Here is a 21,106-nt window from a genome sequence, read left to right as displayed (position 1 = left end):
AATAGTAGGCCTGTTTTATTTTAGTACTCGATGCAACATTTGTATGAGCTACCCAGAACATCTTTGCACTGATGTTCTATCCAGAACATATCATCAGTTCAAATCGGCGTCGTCCGATGTTGCCATATTGTATCTTGATTAAGTGACGTTTCCTAAATTCACAATAGCAATTTATTGCCAATTTGCCATAAATAATCACAGCAGTAAATATTGCAGTGTTGAACACTTTTGGAACATGCCCTGGAGGAACGGGTATTCTGTTTTCTTTTAGTCTGTCAGGGCTTGCGTATCCAGTACAAAAAGAAAACAAGTTGCTTTAGAGATGTCACATTTTCATTGTTACTCTTTAATTATTTCAATTTATAGGCTTGGTATGATTTAGTGCTTGATACGCTAGATAGATAGGTGATGAACTAAAAAAACAGCTTGTTTATTACAGCGACAAAAAATAGTGAAAATCCACATTTTAATTGTATGACAAATTTATCACAATAAAAACCTATTGTGAATAGGGGAAACGTCAATATAATAAGTACATCTGGCAATATTGGCAGGAGTTGTACTAAATTAATGTTCGATATATCCCAAGCACATGTTGCACTGAGCACTAAAAGATCTAATGTTAATTAGAAACAAAATGTTTTTACACTTAATTGGATCCGATTTCTATGTTTAATTCACCGTTATATACAATTGTGAATTGACGAATAACTTTTATGAAAAATTAATGTGGCAACTCTGGCAAACTTGCATTCATTTTGATTGGAACAATATTCGAGCCAATGTAAACCTCTTTTTTATTTAGTTTCTGCCAAAACAGAAAGTAGTTGCCTGTATAATTTATTATTAAACCGCAACGACCCATACATTTATTGTTGTACTTTTCTCCTTGTGTAGTACATTAAGTAGAACAAATTTATACAGGCTGGCCTTGGTTTGATAGCATTAGGCCCAAATTCACTTTTCCATGAGACACTTCTTCTATGTATAAGATTTGGTCCATATACCGATTACGGTTTCAAATTTATCTGTTTTTGTTAAATCCCAGCGACAAATCATATTCACATTTTTAATCACTCAATTTATAGTTTTTCCTTTAGTTTATATCAACTTCAAGTAGCTTTATTTAATTCCTATATTTTTTTTAATCCAGATTTAGATCACAGAATGCCGTTTATTTTGTAACGAACTTGCCAAAAACCCAAAATGATTCCATAATAATTGGCTCAATCTCAAAAAAAACGAACACAGAACAAAATGCATCAAAAATTAAAAACACTAAATACCATTTTTCATTTGGATTCAGACATTTTTACATTATTTATATTAATTACCTTAAAAATTCTTTTAATGTATGTAGAAGAAACTGCTTACACACACGTGCATAAAATCTCAAGACCCCGTTTGTTTATATGGGGTTTGTGTGATTGTTATTATTGTTTATTTGCCACTTTATACATCAGCTCATATACAGTTCAATCACATACATTTGTTTATTTATACACACAAACACACTGTAGTTGTTCAGTTCGTTGTTGTTATTGCTTTTGTTTTATATGAATATTTCGTTCACAATCAAATGAATCATTGCAGACTTTCACATGTAGTTGCTATTGTTGTTTTTCGTTTTGCTTTACACCCGAATGTTGAAGTGTTGTTGTGGTACCGCTGAGAGACCCCGTTATGCCAAGTACTGAACAAAAACGAATGTCTGATATGGGGGTCTTTCTGTGAACCGAAATTTTCTTCTTTTGTATTGCTCAAAATATACTGAAATGTAATTCTTTATATTTTTGCACATCCGATATCGTAACGTTCCCAATGACTGCTCTCAACTGAATGAGACAAGCCAAAGACCCAAACACACGATTTTCAACGAGTCGTACACACCAATCAAGCTAAAAACCAAACAAACTATAGCTGCCTGCCTGCTGTGTTATATGGCTGGCTGTGGCACCACACAACTGCCAGCTGAAACCGAGAAAGCAGGCAAGGCATTTTGCCCCGTTGTTGTTGGTGTGGTGCTTCATAAATTTTATACCACTTTGAACCTCTTGTGTATTGTGAAGGGGGAATATAAGACTCAAACTCATGGACGGACAACCGTGTCTGACGATTTCTATATAGAGTATATACTCGTAAATCCAAAAATGCCCAACCAACCCATGGTATTCGAAAATGAAACCGTATAAAACTACAACGAGGCCGGCACACACATACACACACACGTACAAAAACAACCACTCACTCGTTTATACGAGCTCTAGAAAACAACAACTACAAAGACTAAACGTCTTTGGCTTCGGGTTTAGAGCGTAGTCGTTGAGACGGGCACGACAAACATAATGTTTGGAACACGAACATCGTCTATAAGTGTGACTTAACGACTGTCAGAACGTACTCTATCAGCCGGGCAGGTTCTTCGTCATAGCGTTAAGCTAATAGAAACCCCATTCTCATATAACGGTGGCAACATCATCATCAGCAAAGACCCCTTGTATAGAATGAGAAGTAGTGATGAGCCGGTAGTATTAAGTGTAATCAATGTAGCGTGTAGAGGAAAACGTTAGCTAATTTGAAAAGTAATCGTACATGCTTCCTTGTAAACTCCAACATTTGAAAAATGTTTGTGTTCCACAAACTTTATGCGATTAATATGTGAAACCATGCTGAACTCAAATATTGGGTTTTTTGCCATGTTAAGTTAATTTCGGCAGTTTATATCATTTGTTGTAACGACATGTCTCTATATCGATATGTGTTGCACATTTCGACATCCATACCTCTCTTATTTAGCCTTTATTCTGCGATGTACTTACTGACCTGTTTTTGCTTGCCGACTCTATTTGTAAATAAATAATAAACGAACTTCCACTTTGAACGATCAAATCAAATTTGTCGTGTTATATGATCTACTTTTGTAACAGATCATCCAAACTACAATCAATCGTATATAATATGCAGTGCCATTTCCAATGGAATGTCGGCAATCACAATGCATTTCCATATGTAGTTTGTAGATTTTAGATATCGGATATAACGTCAACATATACTATCGAAATTTCAGCCTGATCGGACTTGTATAGAAGCGGAAGTGACCGCGGATTGTAGAAAACTAGCAATACGGGAGGTATAGCTGGTCTGTCTTTTGTTTTTTTAACGGTAAATATCGTTCAAAATTAGCATAACGGGCTAATCACATATATCTCGAGTGCGGTTACCACAAGAATCTACGATATAATTTTAGCAGATTGAACTAAAGGACGATTAGGACACCAACATCAAAAGACTTACACGATTACACAAAATCGTGTTTCGACTTTTGCTATACCTGTTAATGACATAACAACATCCCCACAAAAAAGCGTCGCCATAAAAGTTGTGAAAATGTTCCTTTTGATGCACCAGTTACACCACTTTGGCGCAGAAGCGATGAATATAGCATGGGATGTCCATCATTTCAACAGGTCCTACACTGAATTTGCATCAACCCGAAACTAGTGTTTTGGGTGTAAAAACTTTTGCAATATTTTACAAAAAAAAAAAAAAAAAAAAACAATATATTTAAAATTTTTAATTTTTTGAGCTCAAATACTTGCAAAAAGTCGCAATTTTTCTTGAAGGGATTTATCATTTATTTTTTTCAAAAAGATATTAAACATTTGTAACATTTTATTAATTCTTATAGTATTTAAAATAAAAGACTTCAATTTATTCCTTAAAAATATAAAAAAGCTGGTTATAAAAATTTTAATTAAAATAACTTCCTTGCTTGTTAATATAAAGAACATCTTTCATTTCACCAAAAACCATGATTTTTTTTCTCAAACGTCAATATTGGGACTTCCAATTATAGCTTGTTTTAAATTCATTAGTGAAAACTTATGGCGCCTGGCAACACTATTGTGGAAAATTATAGGTTCGAATGGTACGGTTCCTGAAGTTAAATTAAGATTTGCACATACTACATCAGAATCACGATCTGAAAGAACCATTTTTGTTTGTGTTCTAGAGGAATCTTAAATTTTTCGTCTAAAGGTGGGTATTAAGTTCGAGATTAGCCGCTAAAGTGAATACTAAATCAGTAAAAAAAGGCATACAATGAAACATATTTGTTGCAGATTTTATTATAACTTGATGGGGAATAGCCCAAAGCAAATTTTCACAAAGTTGACATTCCTTAAAATAGATTATTAAAGAAAAGTAATCGTGAAAAATGGTGATTTTAGAAAAAAAAATAGAATAAAATAACGAAAAGACTTGACATCTAAATTCTTTAAATTTTCCCTTAAACTGGAGTGCGCACGATGAATGAAACATGTCTCTTTATATAGATAAAAAACCGCTAGATTCCCCATTTCAAGAAACTCGGGTAAAAATAAAAGATGAACGAATTGTTCTTTCGACGGTAATAATTTGCTTTTAAAATAAATAAAAAAGATTAAAGACAATCGTTTGTTATAAATTCCAGTGTACCTAAACATAAATAAATCAAGGACAATTTCGGTTGCTTAAAAATTATGAGAAGAAAATATTTTTTCTTTGTGTGTACTATATGGAAACCCATAAAGAGATTAAAAAACTAATCTGTGAGGGATGTAGCGTAATAAAGAGCAGGGTTGGCCTGTCGCAAACTGTGACTTTTGCGACATACGTTTACGACTGTATAATACGTATGTCGCAAAAGTCGTAAACCTAGTGTATAAAACCTAATTTTGAATTAAAGAAATTGTGAATATTTTTTTAATTTAATTTAGTTATGCTCCCCGAAAAGAGGTATAAAAAATGCTTTATATTGTCTTTATTCAAAACTCTTACTAGATTTACATTCACAACTTCAAACTATTCTTGGTTTTCGTGGTCCATAATATCCATCCAAGCTTTAGTTGCATATGCGAATGACTAGCTACAATTTTGAAAATTTGTAATTAGTATGGACATTAAGTCTAATACGCCAAAAAGTGATTTTATGAAATTCTCTCTAAACAGCAATTCACTTATGCAAGACTTAAGTAGTTTTCCTTCCTTCCAGTTTCTGCAGAAATTTGTGAGAGGTTAACTATGAGCGAGTACCGACCGTCACGTTTACTGCACCATCGAGTAGTTGATAGTAATTTTGGGTTTGAGTTTCTAATTGAACTCTTTTCTCATATTGAATATCATTCGCTGCCTAGCAGAAGGGGCTGAAGTATTTTGAGTTTGGGACGTTTGCTACTTTTTCTACATTTACAACGTATATGTGACGTTTACGACTTTGCGACAGTCGCAAACCTCAAAAAGTTTGATACAGACCATCTCTGATAAAGAGTCGCATGTCGTTAAATCTTCTAAAAATTTACTACTGGATTCAATTCCCAAACCAATTCCACAAAACCAGTGTGCGCAAGAATGGAGTACAAATAATTATGTCTACCTTTTAGTTGGCTAATCATTGCTTTTTTCACCACCGCTATTCATTGACCATGAGTTATCGTGTTTTTTTTTAGACAACATTGACATCACTTATGTAGTAATAGAAAGTAAAATGCAGATGATAATAATGATGATGCCAATGAATGCGAATACCGTACAATGATTATGATGAAGATTATTACGCATAGCGTCATAATGAAGTTAACAAAGTGGTTGGTTTGGATATGGTGGTCGTCGGTGAGAAGATCCCTTAGATACGGTTCTGCAATAAGGTAATGTATGTGTGTTTGTGTAAGCGGTCTATGTATTTGTGATATTTGGGTATTTTGGTTTTAGGGCATTTTTTTTTGTGCGCGCCCCCAGTATTATATTACCCGAGCAAGTATGGTCTTTCTGGTCTGAGTTTTTGGCTGAATACAAAATGGATGGATGGCCATAAGAAAAACTCACTAGTGTTCGTTGGCCTGTTGGGTTCCATATCTTTTGTGTGTGCTTTGGCTACAGCTTGACTTGTCAGACCATCATCCAACCATTGTATTACTCTGCCATATGGGTCGTCAGTCGGTCGTTTGGTCGACCGGATGGATGACTGTTTGCCTTGCTAGCTGCTTGTCTGCCATCTTTTTATTCGCATTTAGTCTGTATCATCTCTCATTTTCGTCGTCATTCACTATATAGCAGAGACCTTCAATGCTTGGGTTTTTGATATGGTTCGTACGATTGCATGACTGCTACAACTACAACGGTGGCGGGCACGATAATCTTGATAGGATTGGATTTATTCGTGTATGTATTTCGTATAACTTATGGGAAGGTACTATGTACACAAGCGGGGTTTGTTTTACCTTTCCATTTTAGAGGTAGTTAGGAAGTTAGGTATACAGAAAATCCCATTTATATGACCGAGCAGCAAGAATAACTTCTTGGAATTTCTCCGTCTAATGGCATTCTGCTCATGAACCCTTGTGTTCAAAGCTGTTGACTAAGTGTGCATGTAAACCAGGAGACATTCTTTTCTGTATCTGGTTTTCCTTGTTGTGCGCTGTATAAATTTTGTGTTGTCTTCCCGTTCGATGGGCAAGAGAAGGTTTTCTGAGAAGGCCTTCCATTAGGGGTTATGTTTCGAAGTTTTTCGCATTTTGTATTGTTGGTATTGGTGCCTTGAAGGACATAAAGCCATTAAAATGCAAGACCATGGTTGTTAACATTTTCCGAATCCTTGGATTAGAATTTTCTTCAGAAATTCAATTGGTTTTGATATATTCATGTTTAAATTATGCTTAGGACCATTTCTACTTCATTTGAATATATTGGGTAGGTTTTTTCCCTGAATATCATATTTTTAAGATATATTGCCGCACTAATTTTTCCAAGGATATATGGAGAGTATTTTATTTCAATTTTCATAACATGTCCTTAATCCATGACATTAATTTAAGGTAGGACCATTATCAACTGTCAGTTATTTGGTTAGTCACAGTTAAAAATTGGTCGACAATGGCCAAACGTTACGCCAATAATAATTTAAAAACAAATTGTTTTTGAAATCACACTGAAAAAAATGTCTTCAGTAAAAAGATTTCTTGTCCATAAAATTTGAAAACTAATTTAACTTAGAATAAGAGACGCATGGTATATTATTTTACTTAGAGTTCAGAGGTTCGTCATTGAAGTCGTTATCTTTACATACAACAGAATTCTAAAGGGTGATACGGTCAAAATTTGGTCAAGGGAAAACGCGTGTAAATCGGTGAAATCGTTTATTTAAAAAATCAAATTAAATTTCTTTTTCAAGTTCAATTAGTATAAAATTCAGGAAAAATATTCAGTTAGGCTTTCGCTTTTCCAAATCCGAATTGCCGGGCCTCACGCTTGACACCTGCCATCAGATTTTGTACAGCCACCTTGTCCACCTTCTTCGCCGCAGAAAGCCAGTTTGCCTTGAACTGCTGCTCGTCCTTAGCAGTTTTTTTGGTCTTCTTTAGGTTCCGCTTGACAATAGCCCAGTATTTCTCAATTGGGCGGAGCTCTGGCGTGTTGGGAGCGTTCTTGTCCTTGGGAACCACCTGCACGTTGTTGGCGGCGTACCACTCCATGGCCTTTTTACCGTAATGGCAAGATGCCAAATCCGGCCAAAACAGTACGGAACAACCGTGTTTCTTCAGGAAAGGCAGCAGACGTTTATTCAAACACTCTTTCACGTAAATTTCTTGGTTGATAGTCCCGGAAGCTATGAAAATGCTGCTTTTCAAGCCACAGGTACAGATGGCTTGCCAAACCAGATATTTCTTTGCGAACTTTGACAGTTTTATCTGCTTGAAAATATCTGCTACCTTTCCCCTTCCTGTTGCCGTATAAAACTCCTGTCCCGGAAGCTGATTGTAGTCGGCTTTGACGTAGGTTTCGTCGTCCATTACCACGCAGTCAAACTTCGTCAGCATCGTCGTGTACAGCCTCCGGGATCGCGCTTTGGCCGTCGTATTTTGTTTATCATCGCGATTTGGAGTCACTACCTTCTTGTAAGTCGATAGTCCGGCTCGTTTTTTGGCTCGATGCACGGTTGTAGACGATACACCCAGCTTATTTGCGGCATCTCGGAGAGAGAGGTTAGGGTTTCGCTTGAAACTACCGGCAACTCTCTTTGTCGTCTCAGCGGCTTCCGGTTTTCGATTTCCCCCCGATCCAGACTTCCTGGCTGTCGACAAACGTTCCCCAAACACAAACCGTTACATTTGTAACGGTTGATTTGGCAACTTTGGCGATGCGCGAGCAAAATTATGATACGCTGCTCTTCTTGCTTGGACGGCATTTTGACAACTGAAGAGTGAATTCCAAAATCAAAATAGGAGCAACATTCTACACACACACACACACACCTTCAAAATGAGGGGTGTTCAGGTTTTTTAAATGCAAAATTGAAAGAAATACGTCAAGTTTATATTGACCAAATTTTGACCGTATCACCCTTTATTGAGCTGAGATCCATTTGTCCTAAAATATCGGGACAACGTTGGAAGGAAATTCCAATACTTATCCGATTTACCTAATCTGGAGTTATATTAGACCCATTTTAACTCCATAGGTAGGATAGGTTTCATTTCAACTCACATGGACAAACACGGAAAAAACTTGCACGAATCCAAGGGGTTTGTCTTTACACCAATAATTTTGGTATTGAGGATAATTGAGTTAAGGATACATTTAAGAAATAATTATTTTATAAGTTTGAGTTTTGAATACTTGTACTAGAAGACAAATTTTAATCTATTAGTTATTTCTGTTTGTTCCTTCATATGCTATCAGAGTCCTTTAAAGATCAAGATCAGATTCGACTTCAAGTAGTAATTATGTTATGTTTCGAGTAAAACCGTCTCTAAAATAAAGCGTTGACAGACATCTAACTCTTTTAGCTCTGGACTCAAGATACTACAATGAACAAATTTAAAGACAATTTCATTAGTTTTTAAGAATTTTTCAGAATTAATAAGTTGACCTTAGTCCAAAAAATTTTTTTATGCTATGATTTTTAAGTCGAATCACTCAACTTTAATGCCATAATGACTTGACACTGAAAAGTTTATCGACTTTTGGACAAGGAAAAAAAAACACAGGAAATACGTCGTCTATGCTTAGCAAAATTCGCATTCGTATTTTAAGGACATGAAATCTTTAGCCTTACGACAATATTTTGTACGGTACATTAACAAAAAGAACATGTACTAGGGCAGTTCGGAAAAAAGTTAAGTGTTTTGGAAACTTACATCTCTGTTATGAACACATGTTAAATTTTGTTTTGATCTGGCAACTCCCTCATATAGAAACAGCCCAATAAACACAGGATGAGCGCTTCTCAAATGCAACAACTTTTCAGTTTTAGGGTAAATATAATTTTCAACATAAATTCAACTTGACTTGAAACAGCTCATCTTCAATATATCTTCAAATTGTTTGCGATTTACAACGAAAATGTGGTTTTCAATAATTATTTGTGCAAAGAAGTTCGTGGTCAATTGGAAGAAATAAAAAAATTGGAAAATTTTAGACAAATAACCGAATTTACACCAAATAGTTTATAATAATATGTAAGTGAAAATAAAAAAATGAAATAAAACTTTAAGGAAGTCACTAAATGTATATCTCTTTGCAGAAAACTAAAATTATGGATTCTACGTTCTTGAAACATTAAAAAGCTGACCGATGAAAAAATGTTGGACAATTTATAATAATAGGTAATAATTGGTAAGTCAATATGAAAAATTAAATCAAAATTTTAGAGAAGTCACTAAATTTAAATCTTTTTGCAGAAAACTAAAATCTTTGGATGCTACATTCTTGCAAGCTGACCAATGAAAAATGAGTGGCTTATCGACAAGAAAAATTTCCAGAAACATTTCAAAGTACAACCAATTAAAATTGTTAAAAACAACAAATTGTTAAAATCAACAACTTCTGGATGAAAATGTGCATCACATCGTCAGTTTAATTTAACAGGTTGGCTGATAAGTCCCCGGTCTGACACATAGATGGCGTTGCTAGTATTAAATGCATATTATTTTTATATAGTACCGACCTTCAAATGTTTCGTGTCAAAATTTGACACGAATCATTTGATAGAGCGTCTTTTTTGAAGCAACTTTTGTTATTGTGAAAAAATGGAAAAAATGAATTTCGTGTTTTGATAAAATACTGTTTTCTGAAGGGAAAAAAATACGGTGGAAGCAAAAACTTGGCTCGGTAATGAGTTTCCGGACTCTGCCCCAGCGAAATCAACAATAATTGATTGGTATGCAAAATTCAAGCGTGGTGAAATGAGCACGGAGGACGGTGAACGCAGTGGACGCCCGAAAGAGGTGGTTACCGACGAAAACATCAAAAAAAATCCACAAAATGATTTTGAATGACCGTAAAATGAAGTTGATCGAGATAGCAGAGGCCTTAAAGATATCAAAGGAACGTGTTGGTCATATCATTCATCAATATTTGGATATGCGGAAGCTCTGTGCAAAATGGGTGCCGCGCGAGCTCACATTTGACCAAAAACAACAACGTGTTGATGATTCTGAGCGGTGTTTGCAGCTGTTAACTCGTAATATACCCGAGTTTTACCGTCGATATGTGACAATGGATGAAACATGGCTCCATCACTACACTCCTGAGTCCAATCGACAGTCGGCTGAGTGGACAGCGACCGGTGAACCGTCTCCGAAGCGTGGAAAGACTCAAAAGTCCGCTGGCAAAGTAATGGCCTCTGTTTTTTGGGATGCGCATGGAATAATTTTTATCGATTATCTTGAGAAGGGAAAAACCATCAACAGTTACTATTATATGGCGTTATTGGAGCGTTTGAAGGTCGAAATCGCGGCAAAACGGCCCCATATGAAGAAGAAAAAAGTGTTGTTCCACCAAGACAACGCACCGTGCCACAAGTCATTGAGAACGATGGCAAAAATTCATGAATTGGTCTTCGAATTGTTTCCCCACCCACCGTATTCTCCAGATCTGGGCCCAGCGACTTTTTCTTGTTCTCAGACCTCAAAAGCATGCTCGCAGGGAAAAAATTTGGCTGCAATGAAGAGGTGATCGCCGAAACTGAGGCCTATTTTGAGGCAAAAGCGAAGGAGTACTACCAAAATGGTATTAATAAATTTGAAGCTCGTTATAATCGTTGTATCGCTCTTGAAGGGAACTATGTTGAATAATAAAAACGAATTTTGACAAAAAAAATGTATTTTGCTTTGTTATGTTTGACCGGGGACTTATCAGCCAAACTGTTATAGTTAGGCTGGGGAGCCGATAAATTGACTAGAGTTACAGAAAATTTTTAAGAGTGCAAAAACCCAATTGTTAACATATTTTTGTACTTGATTTTATTTAAATCATTTAAAGTAGATATTATATCATTTAAGTTAGATAATTACATTAAATTAATTTTTGTGTTGTATTCAGGTATTGTTGCTAAGTCATATATATATATATATATATATATATATATATATATATATATATATATATATATATATATATATATATATATATATATATATATATATATATATATATATATATATATATATATATATATATATATATATATATATATATATATATATATATATATATATATATATATATATATATATATATATATATATATATATATATATATATATATATATATATATATATATATATATATATATATATATATATATATATATATATATATATATATATATATATATATATATATATATATATATATATTATATTAAATATACTTAGTTTAAATTCAAATAATTTTAATTGAATTTATTATTAATTAAGTGATATTAAAATCAATTCCGGCTACCCCACTGATTGTTCTCTTTAGGAAAAATGCCAAAGTATCGGTAAAACTGATTTAACGGCTACAAATGCATATTTGTTGTACTGACATGCTTAAAACTTTCCATATATACTACTACCAGTTAGATGACTAACTGAACATGATTGAAGTATTACTTGATTTCAGTCAATTTTATTTACTTTATTGGGGACTTTCAAAAACCTTGCTTTCCGTTGACTCAATGCTGGTGATTAGCATCCACTATATGATGATTAACATTTGCTATATAATGAAAGGTATGTGAGAAATTCTCCCTCCAAAATACTAACTTGAATGAACAGATGGAATTGATTAAATATTCGAGTCAGGTATGGAGTGAATCTTATAAATTACATATTGATTGAAGTCGATGTATAACCAATAGGGGTTTTATACACTCTGCCATAGGAGGGGGGTATATACTAACTTTGTGTAACGCATCGAAATATTGATCTCGGAATCGTGGAGTATATATCTTCTTGGTCGTGGTGAAAATCTGAGTCGATCCATCGATGTCCGCCCATCTGTCTGTTGGAATCACGATAACTTCTGAACGAAACAAGCTATTTGAACAAGCGAATTGAAAGTAGGTACTTGATGTTGGTATATACCTTATTAATAACCATTAAAAAATTGTCCATCTAAAATCGATTCATAATAAGAGGTAGCCCCCATAAAAACCGTTTCCCATATTTGACTTCTTGAGCTCCTAAAGGAATGTGAGTACATGCCCTCCAACTACCATGCATGTCGGGCACAGCGTTACCGTTGTGCCACTTTAGTGGCAAATTTTGCCACTTTGTTGGCCTGTGCAACTTTTGTGCCACTAAATGTGATACTATTTACGATTTTGTGCCACATTTCTAATAATGTATGCCACTTTTTTTCAAAAGTTTAACTTTTTGGGAAGTTCACACCATAAAGAGATGTGTTATTCAAAAAATTGAATATTGTGCACCTACGATTATTATCTATCGTTCATTAATTCTTATTATATGTGAACGGTTATGGTTCAATTTAGGTTAGTAAAGGGTGATACGGTCAAAATTTGGTCAATATAAACTTGACGTATTTCTTTCAATTTTGCATTTAAAAAACCTGAACGCCCCTCATTTTGAAGGTGTGTGTGTAGAATGTTGCTCCTATTTTGATTTTGGAATTCACTCTTCAGTTGTCAAAATGCCGTCCAAGCAAGAAGAGCGTATCAAAATTTTGCTCGCGCATCGCGAAAATCCGAGCTACTCGCACGCTAAAAGTTGCCAAATCAACCGTTACAAATGTAATTAAAGTGTTTGGGGAACGTTTGTCGACAGCCAGGAAGTCTGGATCGGGGGGAAATCGGAAACCGGAAGCCGCTGAGACGACAAAGAGTGTTGCCGGTAGTTTCAAGCGAAACCCTAACCTCTCCCTCCGAGATGCCGCAAATAAGCTGGGTGTATCGTCTACAACCGTGCATCGAGCCAAAAAACGAGCCGGACTATCGACTTACAAGAAGGTAGTGACTCCAAATCGCGATGATAAACAAAATACAACGGCCAAAGCGCGATCCCGGAGGCTGTATACGACGATGCTGACGAAATTTGACTGCGTGGTAATGGACGACGAAACCTGCGTCAAAGCCGACTACAAGCAGCTTCCGGGACAGGAGTTTTATACGGCAAAAGAAAGGGGAAAGGTAGTAGATATTTTCAAGCACATAAAACTGTCAAAGTTCGCAAAGAAATATCTGGTTTGGCAAGCCATCTGTACCTGTGGCTTGAAAAGCAGCATTTTCATAGCTTCCGGGACTGTCAACCAAGAAATTTACGTGAAAGAGTGTTTGAATAAATGTCTGCTGCCTTTCCTGAAGAAACACGGTTATTCCGTACTGTTTTGGCCGGATTTGGCATCTTGCCATTACGGTAAAAAGGCCATGGAGTGGTATGCCGCCAACAACGTGCAGGTGGTTCCCAAGGACAAGAACGCTCCCAACACGCCAGAGCTCCGCCCAATTGAGAAATACTTGGCTATTGTCAAGCGGAACCTAAAGAAGACCAACAAAACTGCTAAGGACGAGCAGCAGTTCAAGGCAAACTGGCTTTCTGCGGCGAAGAAGGTGGACAAGGTGGCTGTACAAAATCTGATGGCAGGTGTCAAGCGTGAGGCCCGGCAATTCGGATTTGGAAAAGCGAAAGCCTAACTGAATATTTTTCCTGAATTTTATACTAATTGAACTTGAAAAAGAAATTTAATTTGAGTTTTTAAATAAACGATTTCACCGATTTACACGCGTTTTCCCTTGACCAAATTTTGACCGTATCACCCTTTAAAGCGTATGAGAGCCACTGTGGTGCAATGGTTAGCATGCCCGCCTTGCATACACAAGGTCGTGGGTTCGATTCCTGCTTCGACCGAACACCAAAAAGTTTTTCAACGGTGGATTATCCCACCTCAGTAAACGAGGTCCCTTGTCATTGAGCTTAATATGGAATCGGGCAGCACTCAGTGATAAGAGAGAAGCTCACCAATGTGGTAACACAATGGACTGAATAATCTAAGTGAGCCTGATACATCGGGCTGCCACCTAACCTAACCTAGTAAAGCGTATTCTGAATATGCCAAATTTGTTGTGGCTTTAATTATCGTTTCTATGATAATTAAGAAAATGTTTAAGGTTTGTAGTGCAACTGCAAAGAATAATTGGTGCTGGATCCCATGAGACCTCAGTTAAAAAAAAGTTTGCAATCACTCTTGGAGTCTGATTGTTCCAGTTCGACAGGCTAAAATTCTGATATAATAAATTTAACAAAAATATTCTATTATAAGTTTACACAAATTTAAAAAAAGAGTTAAATTGCAATTGTATATTAAAGAACTTACGAAAATATACATAGACCACGAAGCCAAATCACAAATTATTTCAGAAAACATCACAAAAACTGATAATGTTACAGTTAAAACTAATATTCTAAAATTTTATCATGAATTGACATAAATGACAAGAAATTGAATAATACAAAATTCTTAAATCCGCATCACTTAAAAGCCAATAATGATATAAATTATATTGATATCGTAACTGAATTTGTAAAAAGGTCCGATGATTTTATAAACGCTTAAAAATAATTTTAAAGAGCATTTGTTTTCCAATTTTTATGAATTCGCTAAATATATTTTAATTTTACCTCATAGCGGCATTTATTTTTTAAGTTTTTTTTTTTGGTATAAGTTAATAAAAAGAATGTGCCATTTTTTGTGCCACTTTTCAAAAATAATTGTGCCACTTTTTGAAGAATCCGGTAACGCTGGTCCGTAGGACATTCCCAGGAAAGTGGTATTTTTTTAATTTTCCGGGACATCGCTCAAATAACGTTTACAATGGTTGCACCCAAAGAAAAAATACTTTCCTCCGGAACGAAATTTTAGACAAACTAATTTCCCCTTTCTTGTAAAGTATTTTCTTTTAGAGTAGATAAACCCGAATTTATGATAAATGTTTCAACGATTTTCTCTAAACTATTATTCTATTTACTTTTAAAGAAAAATTTTTAGCGTCAAAAGAAAATTTTGCTTGTCTGAAATTTCGTTCCTCAGAAATGAAAACTCTTCTTTCAGTGTAGAAATGAAAATGAAGCCGTTGATATCAGTCACCGCGGACGATTTTGTTCAGTCTCTGCCGCCGCCGCTTATCTTGACTGAATTCAAGTAATATACATTCCCTAAAAGTTGGAAAAATCTTCAATATTTTCCTATTCCTGCAAAAAATAAAAATATAATGAAACCTCTCACAAGTGGACACGGTGGCTTAAATCTTGTCCACATTGTAATGCGGTAATATAGCAAACGTCTCACGGCAATTGTCCGCTTTTGAGAGGTGTCTGGATTTCAGAGTGTCCAAGTTTGAGAGGTTTCACTGTGATTACTTTAGACAGAAGTAGGTTTAAGAATTTTGGTGTGGCCCCATGCTCCTCATAGGAGTGAAAGGAATAAATAATAAAATATTAGATTATAGTTTTGACTTAAATTATTTTACGTTAACTTCATTGTATCAACACTCTCAGTAACCGAAAAATCCGTTAAACTTTCGCTAAATGTTACTTATTTTTATTGCAAAAAAAATATATATATATTTGTTTGTAGTTAAATTAATTTTTTTTTTCGAAATTTTCCAAAGCCTAATGAAATCTTACTTTTTTCAAGTATGTCTCAAACATTTTATGAACTAAACGTGGGTATAAAGTTCAATGATCGTACACATAAGTTCAATATCAATTAAAGCAAAAGAAAATTTTCGTACGATTCATATAAATAGTAAGAATGAACAACTGTATGGTTAAATTTGACGAATTGGTAATTTGGCGGCAATGATTTATTTCTTTACTTTTATGGCGATTTCGATTGGGGAAAAAGGTGCAACATTCTTGAAATTGATAACAAAATATAAAGGATACTGTCATTGCTTTTGGGTCCTGTACCTCTCACAATATTATGAATTAACAATAACTTTGGAATGACACTATCATTTGGGCGAAAATACATTGAGGGAAAAAGTAGTGTAACACCAAGGCAACATATTTTTTGCGAAACGAAAACGCCCTTAGTTAATTTTTCTTCTATGAGAGGGTGTAATTTCGTGAGTTGTAGTTAAAAAGTATACCAGGGCATTAAATGTTCCTGGTTTTCACAACGCTTTGTGGAAATCTCAAAATGTGGAGGACAATTTAGTTAAAATTTCGCCCGACGTAGTTCATTCTTGTTTACTTTTTTTCTGTGCAGTGGACGCCCTCTATCGCCTAAATTTTGTCCATATTTGGGAGGTTTGCAGTATTAATGTGTTAATATAGCAAACGTCCCACAACAATTGTCCACTTTTGGGAGGTGTCCGGTTTAACGAGTGTCCTAGTTTGAGAGGTTTCACTGTATATTGTGAAGAAAGTGTGGCCGAAAATATGGTAAAATGCTGGGTAATCCCGTTCGCAGAAAACCTATTTACTTATCACTTACTTTCATCAATTAAATTTGTATTGCAAACCCCTTGAACAAAATTTAATTTCCAAGAATTAATTAACGACCAATCAATAATATGTATTATTCACAAATTTTATTATTAGGCCATGGGATAATGTGGTAACAGATATATCAACTATCTATTGCGGAGAAAATATAACTACGTCTTATATTAAAACAAGTATAAACGGCCGTAAGTGCAGCCAGGCCGCATCTTATGTACCCACTTTCTTCACAATATACAGTGAAACCACCATGGATTGCGTAGAAACTTCTACTAAAGACTGTCATGCACAATCAAATTACTTGGGTTGTGGTAATACTTGCCGACGGCAAGGTATCTTAAAACTCCTTAACATCATCTTCTAAATTGGTAGTTAGTCCATACGGATTATATATTAAGCAAGTAAGGTAAATTAAAAACTTAAATATATAATTCAGTTCTTGACCGGAATGAATTTTTGCGCGGTAAAAGAGAGACAAGTGAAATATGGGGGTCGGCAATATACAATTATGAATCTATATAGCCCAATTTTTGTGTGATTACGAGGGCGGTTCGGAAACTTCTTAGCCTATCAATGAAAGAGAATAGTTAGTTTTTCAAAAATATTTTTATTTTTCAATATAACAGGTTGGCTGATAAGTCCCCGGTCTAACAAAGAAAAACACATTTTTTTTGTCAAAATTCGTTTTTATTATTCAACATAGTTCCCTTCAAGAGCGATACAACGATTATAACGACCTTCCAATTTTTTGATACTATTTTGGTAGTACTCCTTCGGTTTTGCCTCAAAATAGGCCTCAGTTTCCGCGATCATCTCTTCATTGCAGCCAAATTTTTTCCTTGCGAGCATCCTTTTGAGGTCTGAGAACAAGAAAAAGTCGCTGGGGCCAGATCTGGAGAATACGGTGGGTGGGGAAGCAATTCGAAGCCCAATTCATGAATTTTTGCCATCGTTCTCAATGACTTGTGGTACGTCGCGTTGTCTTGTTGGAACAACACTTTTTTTATACCCTCCACCATAGGATGGGGGTATATTAACTTTGTCATTCCGTTTGTAACACATCGAAATATTGCTCTAAGACCCCATAAAGTATATATATTCTGGGTCATGGTGAAATTCTGAGTCGATCTGAGTATGTCCGTCCGTCTGTTGAAATCACGATAACTTCCGAACGAAACAAGCTATCGACTTGAAACTTGGCACAAGTAGTTGTTATTGATGTAGGTCGGTATTGCAAATGGGCCATATCGGTCCACTTTTACGTATAGCCCCCATATAAACCGATCCCCCGATTTGGCTTGCGGAGCCTCTAAGAGAAGCAAATTTCATCCGATCCGGCTGAAATTTGGTACATGGAGTTGGTATATGTTCTGTAATGACCATGCAAAACTTGGTCCACATAGACCCATAATTATATATAGCCCCCATATAAGCCGATCCACAGATTTGACCTTCGGACCCTCTTAGAGGAGCAAAATTCATCCGATCCGGTTGAAATTTGGTACGTGGTGTTAGTATATGGTCTCTAACAAACACGCAAGAATTGGTCCATATCGGTCCATAATTATATATAGCCCCCATATAAACCGTTCCCCAGATTTGATCTCCAGAGTCTCTTGGAGAAGCAAAATTCATCCGATCCGGTTGAAATGTCCAACGTGGTGTTATTATAAGGCCGCTAATTACCATCCCGTGTAAAAATTGGTGGATCTGGCCAGATATTATTAGATCTCCTGCCATATCTGATTAGATATGTTGGTATATGTAGGCAGATCTGAACAGATCCGAAAAATGGTAATATCTGATCAGATCTAATTCTAAAGGAATTAGATCTGACCAGATCTCAAATTTGGCCCACATCTAATTTGATATAATTAGATGTTAATATATCTAATTATATATAATTTTTTCTAGAAATTTCCAAAATTAGTGAAATTACAGTAATTTATAAAAAAGATTTATTTTATGGTTTTATAATCAAAAGAGTATTTAATATTATAAGTTGGATCAAACATATGTACATTAATATATGTCTAGGTATAAAAGTCTAAGAATTAAAAAACAAAGAACAAAACAACAAAAACAAAATATATATACATAGCCACGAAGGGTTCTGGCATTCAAATTTCCCAAGGCGTTAGTACATTGCTCTCTGCAAACAGTTCTTTAAATGAGTCTCGCAATTCCTTTATTTGGCTACTCGGAATGAAAACTCTGAAAAATATAAAATTTACAGAAGAATTATCAGTCTATTTAAAGATACATATATTTGCAAATAATACATATACTTACCAAAATTTGCTTCTCGTACCCAATAATTTAAACCAGCGCTATGAATAATTGCACGGGAATGTATCCGGTTCACAATGCATATCATCTCCAAATTTGTATTCTTTTTGATATTGGATAATACTTCCTTCTGTCGCAACTTCGGATATGGCCTGGTCACAAATCTTTACGTTGCTCCGCTGTCTTCTTTTAATTTTTTCCTGGACTACCACAAATTCATCCTCCTAAAGGTGAGTATTAAGTTCGAGTTTAGCCGCATTTTTTCACTAAAGTGAAAACTAAAACAGTAAAAAAGGCATACAATTATAGATATTTGTTGCAGATTTTATTATAACTTAATGGGGAATGGCACAAAGTACATTTTCACAAAATTTGTATTCCTTAAAATGGTTTTTTAAATAAAAGTAATAGTGAAAAAATGACGAATTTAGCGGCTAAACTCGAACTTAATACCCACCTTAAAACAGAGAAAATATTCATAATTAAAAATAGGAACAAAACAAAAAACTTACCTTATCACAGCTTCTCATACTCCTTTATCGTCCTCGAAAAATAAGAAGACATTCGATTTTTATATGAAATAAATATATGAAACTCGAATTATCAAATATTTGATATAATTTTTTTTTTCAAATTTAATAACAACAGGCGTTGCTAATGGTGATAGTTATGGGGTGACATTTTTGAAAACAAAAAGACAGTTGTGTCTGAAAGTTAAGCATTTTATGAAGACACTTCAAAATTATTTTTAAAAGGGTTTCTTGAAACTGTCACAACATACAAAGATTGTTTGGTTATGTTCACCACTTGTTTTGATGTGCGACCAAACATACATGCTTGTAACCAAGTATATCACGTTAATATTCTCGTAACAAACACATTATTTTTACACACAAACATATACAAATATTTTTTATCCGTGTTACACAACTGGTTCATGATTTAATGCGATATATATATAATAAGATATGGAGCTATATATAGTATATATAAATTGATATGATGTCATATATGAAGATATATAATTAGATCTTACCAGATATGACTGATATAAATAGATATAACACAACATATATAGTGAGATCTTGAATCAGATCTAATCATATATAACACTATACATAACATATCTCCGTAGATCTATTTATATCTACAACCATATCTGAGCAGATATAATTATATACACTTTGATATTATTAGACATGATTAGATCTCTCAATTTTCACACGGGATGCCAAAATTGGTCCATATCGGTCTATAGTTATAGAAAATTTTGTCAAAAATTTACTTCTATAGAAAATGTTGTCAAAATTTTATTTTGTCAAAATTTTATTTCTATAGAAACTTTAAACTTAATTATATATGTATTTAGTCGGCCTTTTTTAGTTTAATATATACCACGTATGGACTATGTGCTATATATTACGGTGTTAGGAAGTTTTAGATACTTTGATACCTTGCCATCGGCTTCAGTAGAAGTTTCTACGCAATCCATGGTGGAGGGTACATAAGCTTCGGCCTGGCCGAACTTACGGCCGTATATACTTGATCTTCTTCATATGAGGCCGTTTTGCCGCGATTTCGACCTTCAAACGCTCCAATAACGCCTTATAGTAGTCACTGTTGATGGTTTTTCCCTTCTCAAGATAATCGATAAAAATTATTCCATGCGCATCCCAAAAAACAGAGGTCATTACTTTGCCAGCGGATTTTTGGGTCTTTCCACGCTTCGGAGACGGTTCACCGGTCGCTGTCCACTTAGCCGACTGTCGATTGAACTCAGGAGTGTAGTGATGGAGCCATGTTTCATCCATTGTCACATATCGACGGAAAAACTCGGGTGTATTACGAGTTAACAGCTGCAAACACCGCTCAGAATCATCAACACGTTGTTGTTTTTTATCAAATGTGAGCTCGCGCGGCACCCATTTTGCACAGAGCTTCCGCATATCCAAATATTGATGAATGATATGACCAACACGTTCCTTTGATATCTTTAAGGCCTCTGCTATCTCGATCAACTTCATTTTACGGTCACTCAAAATCATTTTGT

General features: G+C 34.9%; 2 protein-coding genes across 4 annotated transcripts in view; both read right to left on the bottom strand.

The window, feature by feature from the left end:
• LOC142234966 (uncharacterized) overlaps window positions 1-2,348 on the bottom strand; it is a 30,908-nt gene extending 28,560 nt beyond the window's left edge. Inside the window, exon 1 of the mRNA XM_075306172.1 lies at window positions 1,335-2,348. The gene's annotated coding sequence lies outside the window, so the exon portion shown is untranslated. The remainder of the gene's footprint in view (window positions 1-1,334) is intronic.
• LOC142234964 (uncharacterized) overlaps window positions 1-21,106 on the bottom strand; it is a 134,323-nt gene that overhangs the window by 19,487 nt on the left and 93,730 nt on the right. The window contains exon 1 of one of the 3 annotated variants that reach the window (XM_075306169.1): window positions 868-1,152. The exons of the other annotated variants lie outside the window; for them this stretch is intronic. The gene's annotated coding sequence lies outside the window, so the exon portion shown is untranslated. Of the gene's footprint in view, window positions 1-867; window positions 1,153-21,106 lie in introns of those variants that run through there. 3 annotated transcript variants of the gene reach the window in all.

This window comes from Haematobia irritans, chromosome 4 (genome assembly GCF_050003625.1).
Source record: "Haematobia irritans isolate KBUSLIRL chromosome 4, ASM5000362v1, whole genome shotgun sequence".
NCBI classification, from domain to species: Eukaryota; Metazoa; Arthropoda; class Insecta; order Diptera; family Muscidae; genus Haematobia; species Haematobia irritans.
The sequence above is the reverse complement of the archived record's forward strand: the minus strand, read 5'-3'. Positions and strand labels throughout refer to the sequence as shown.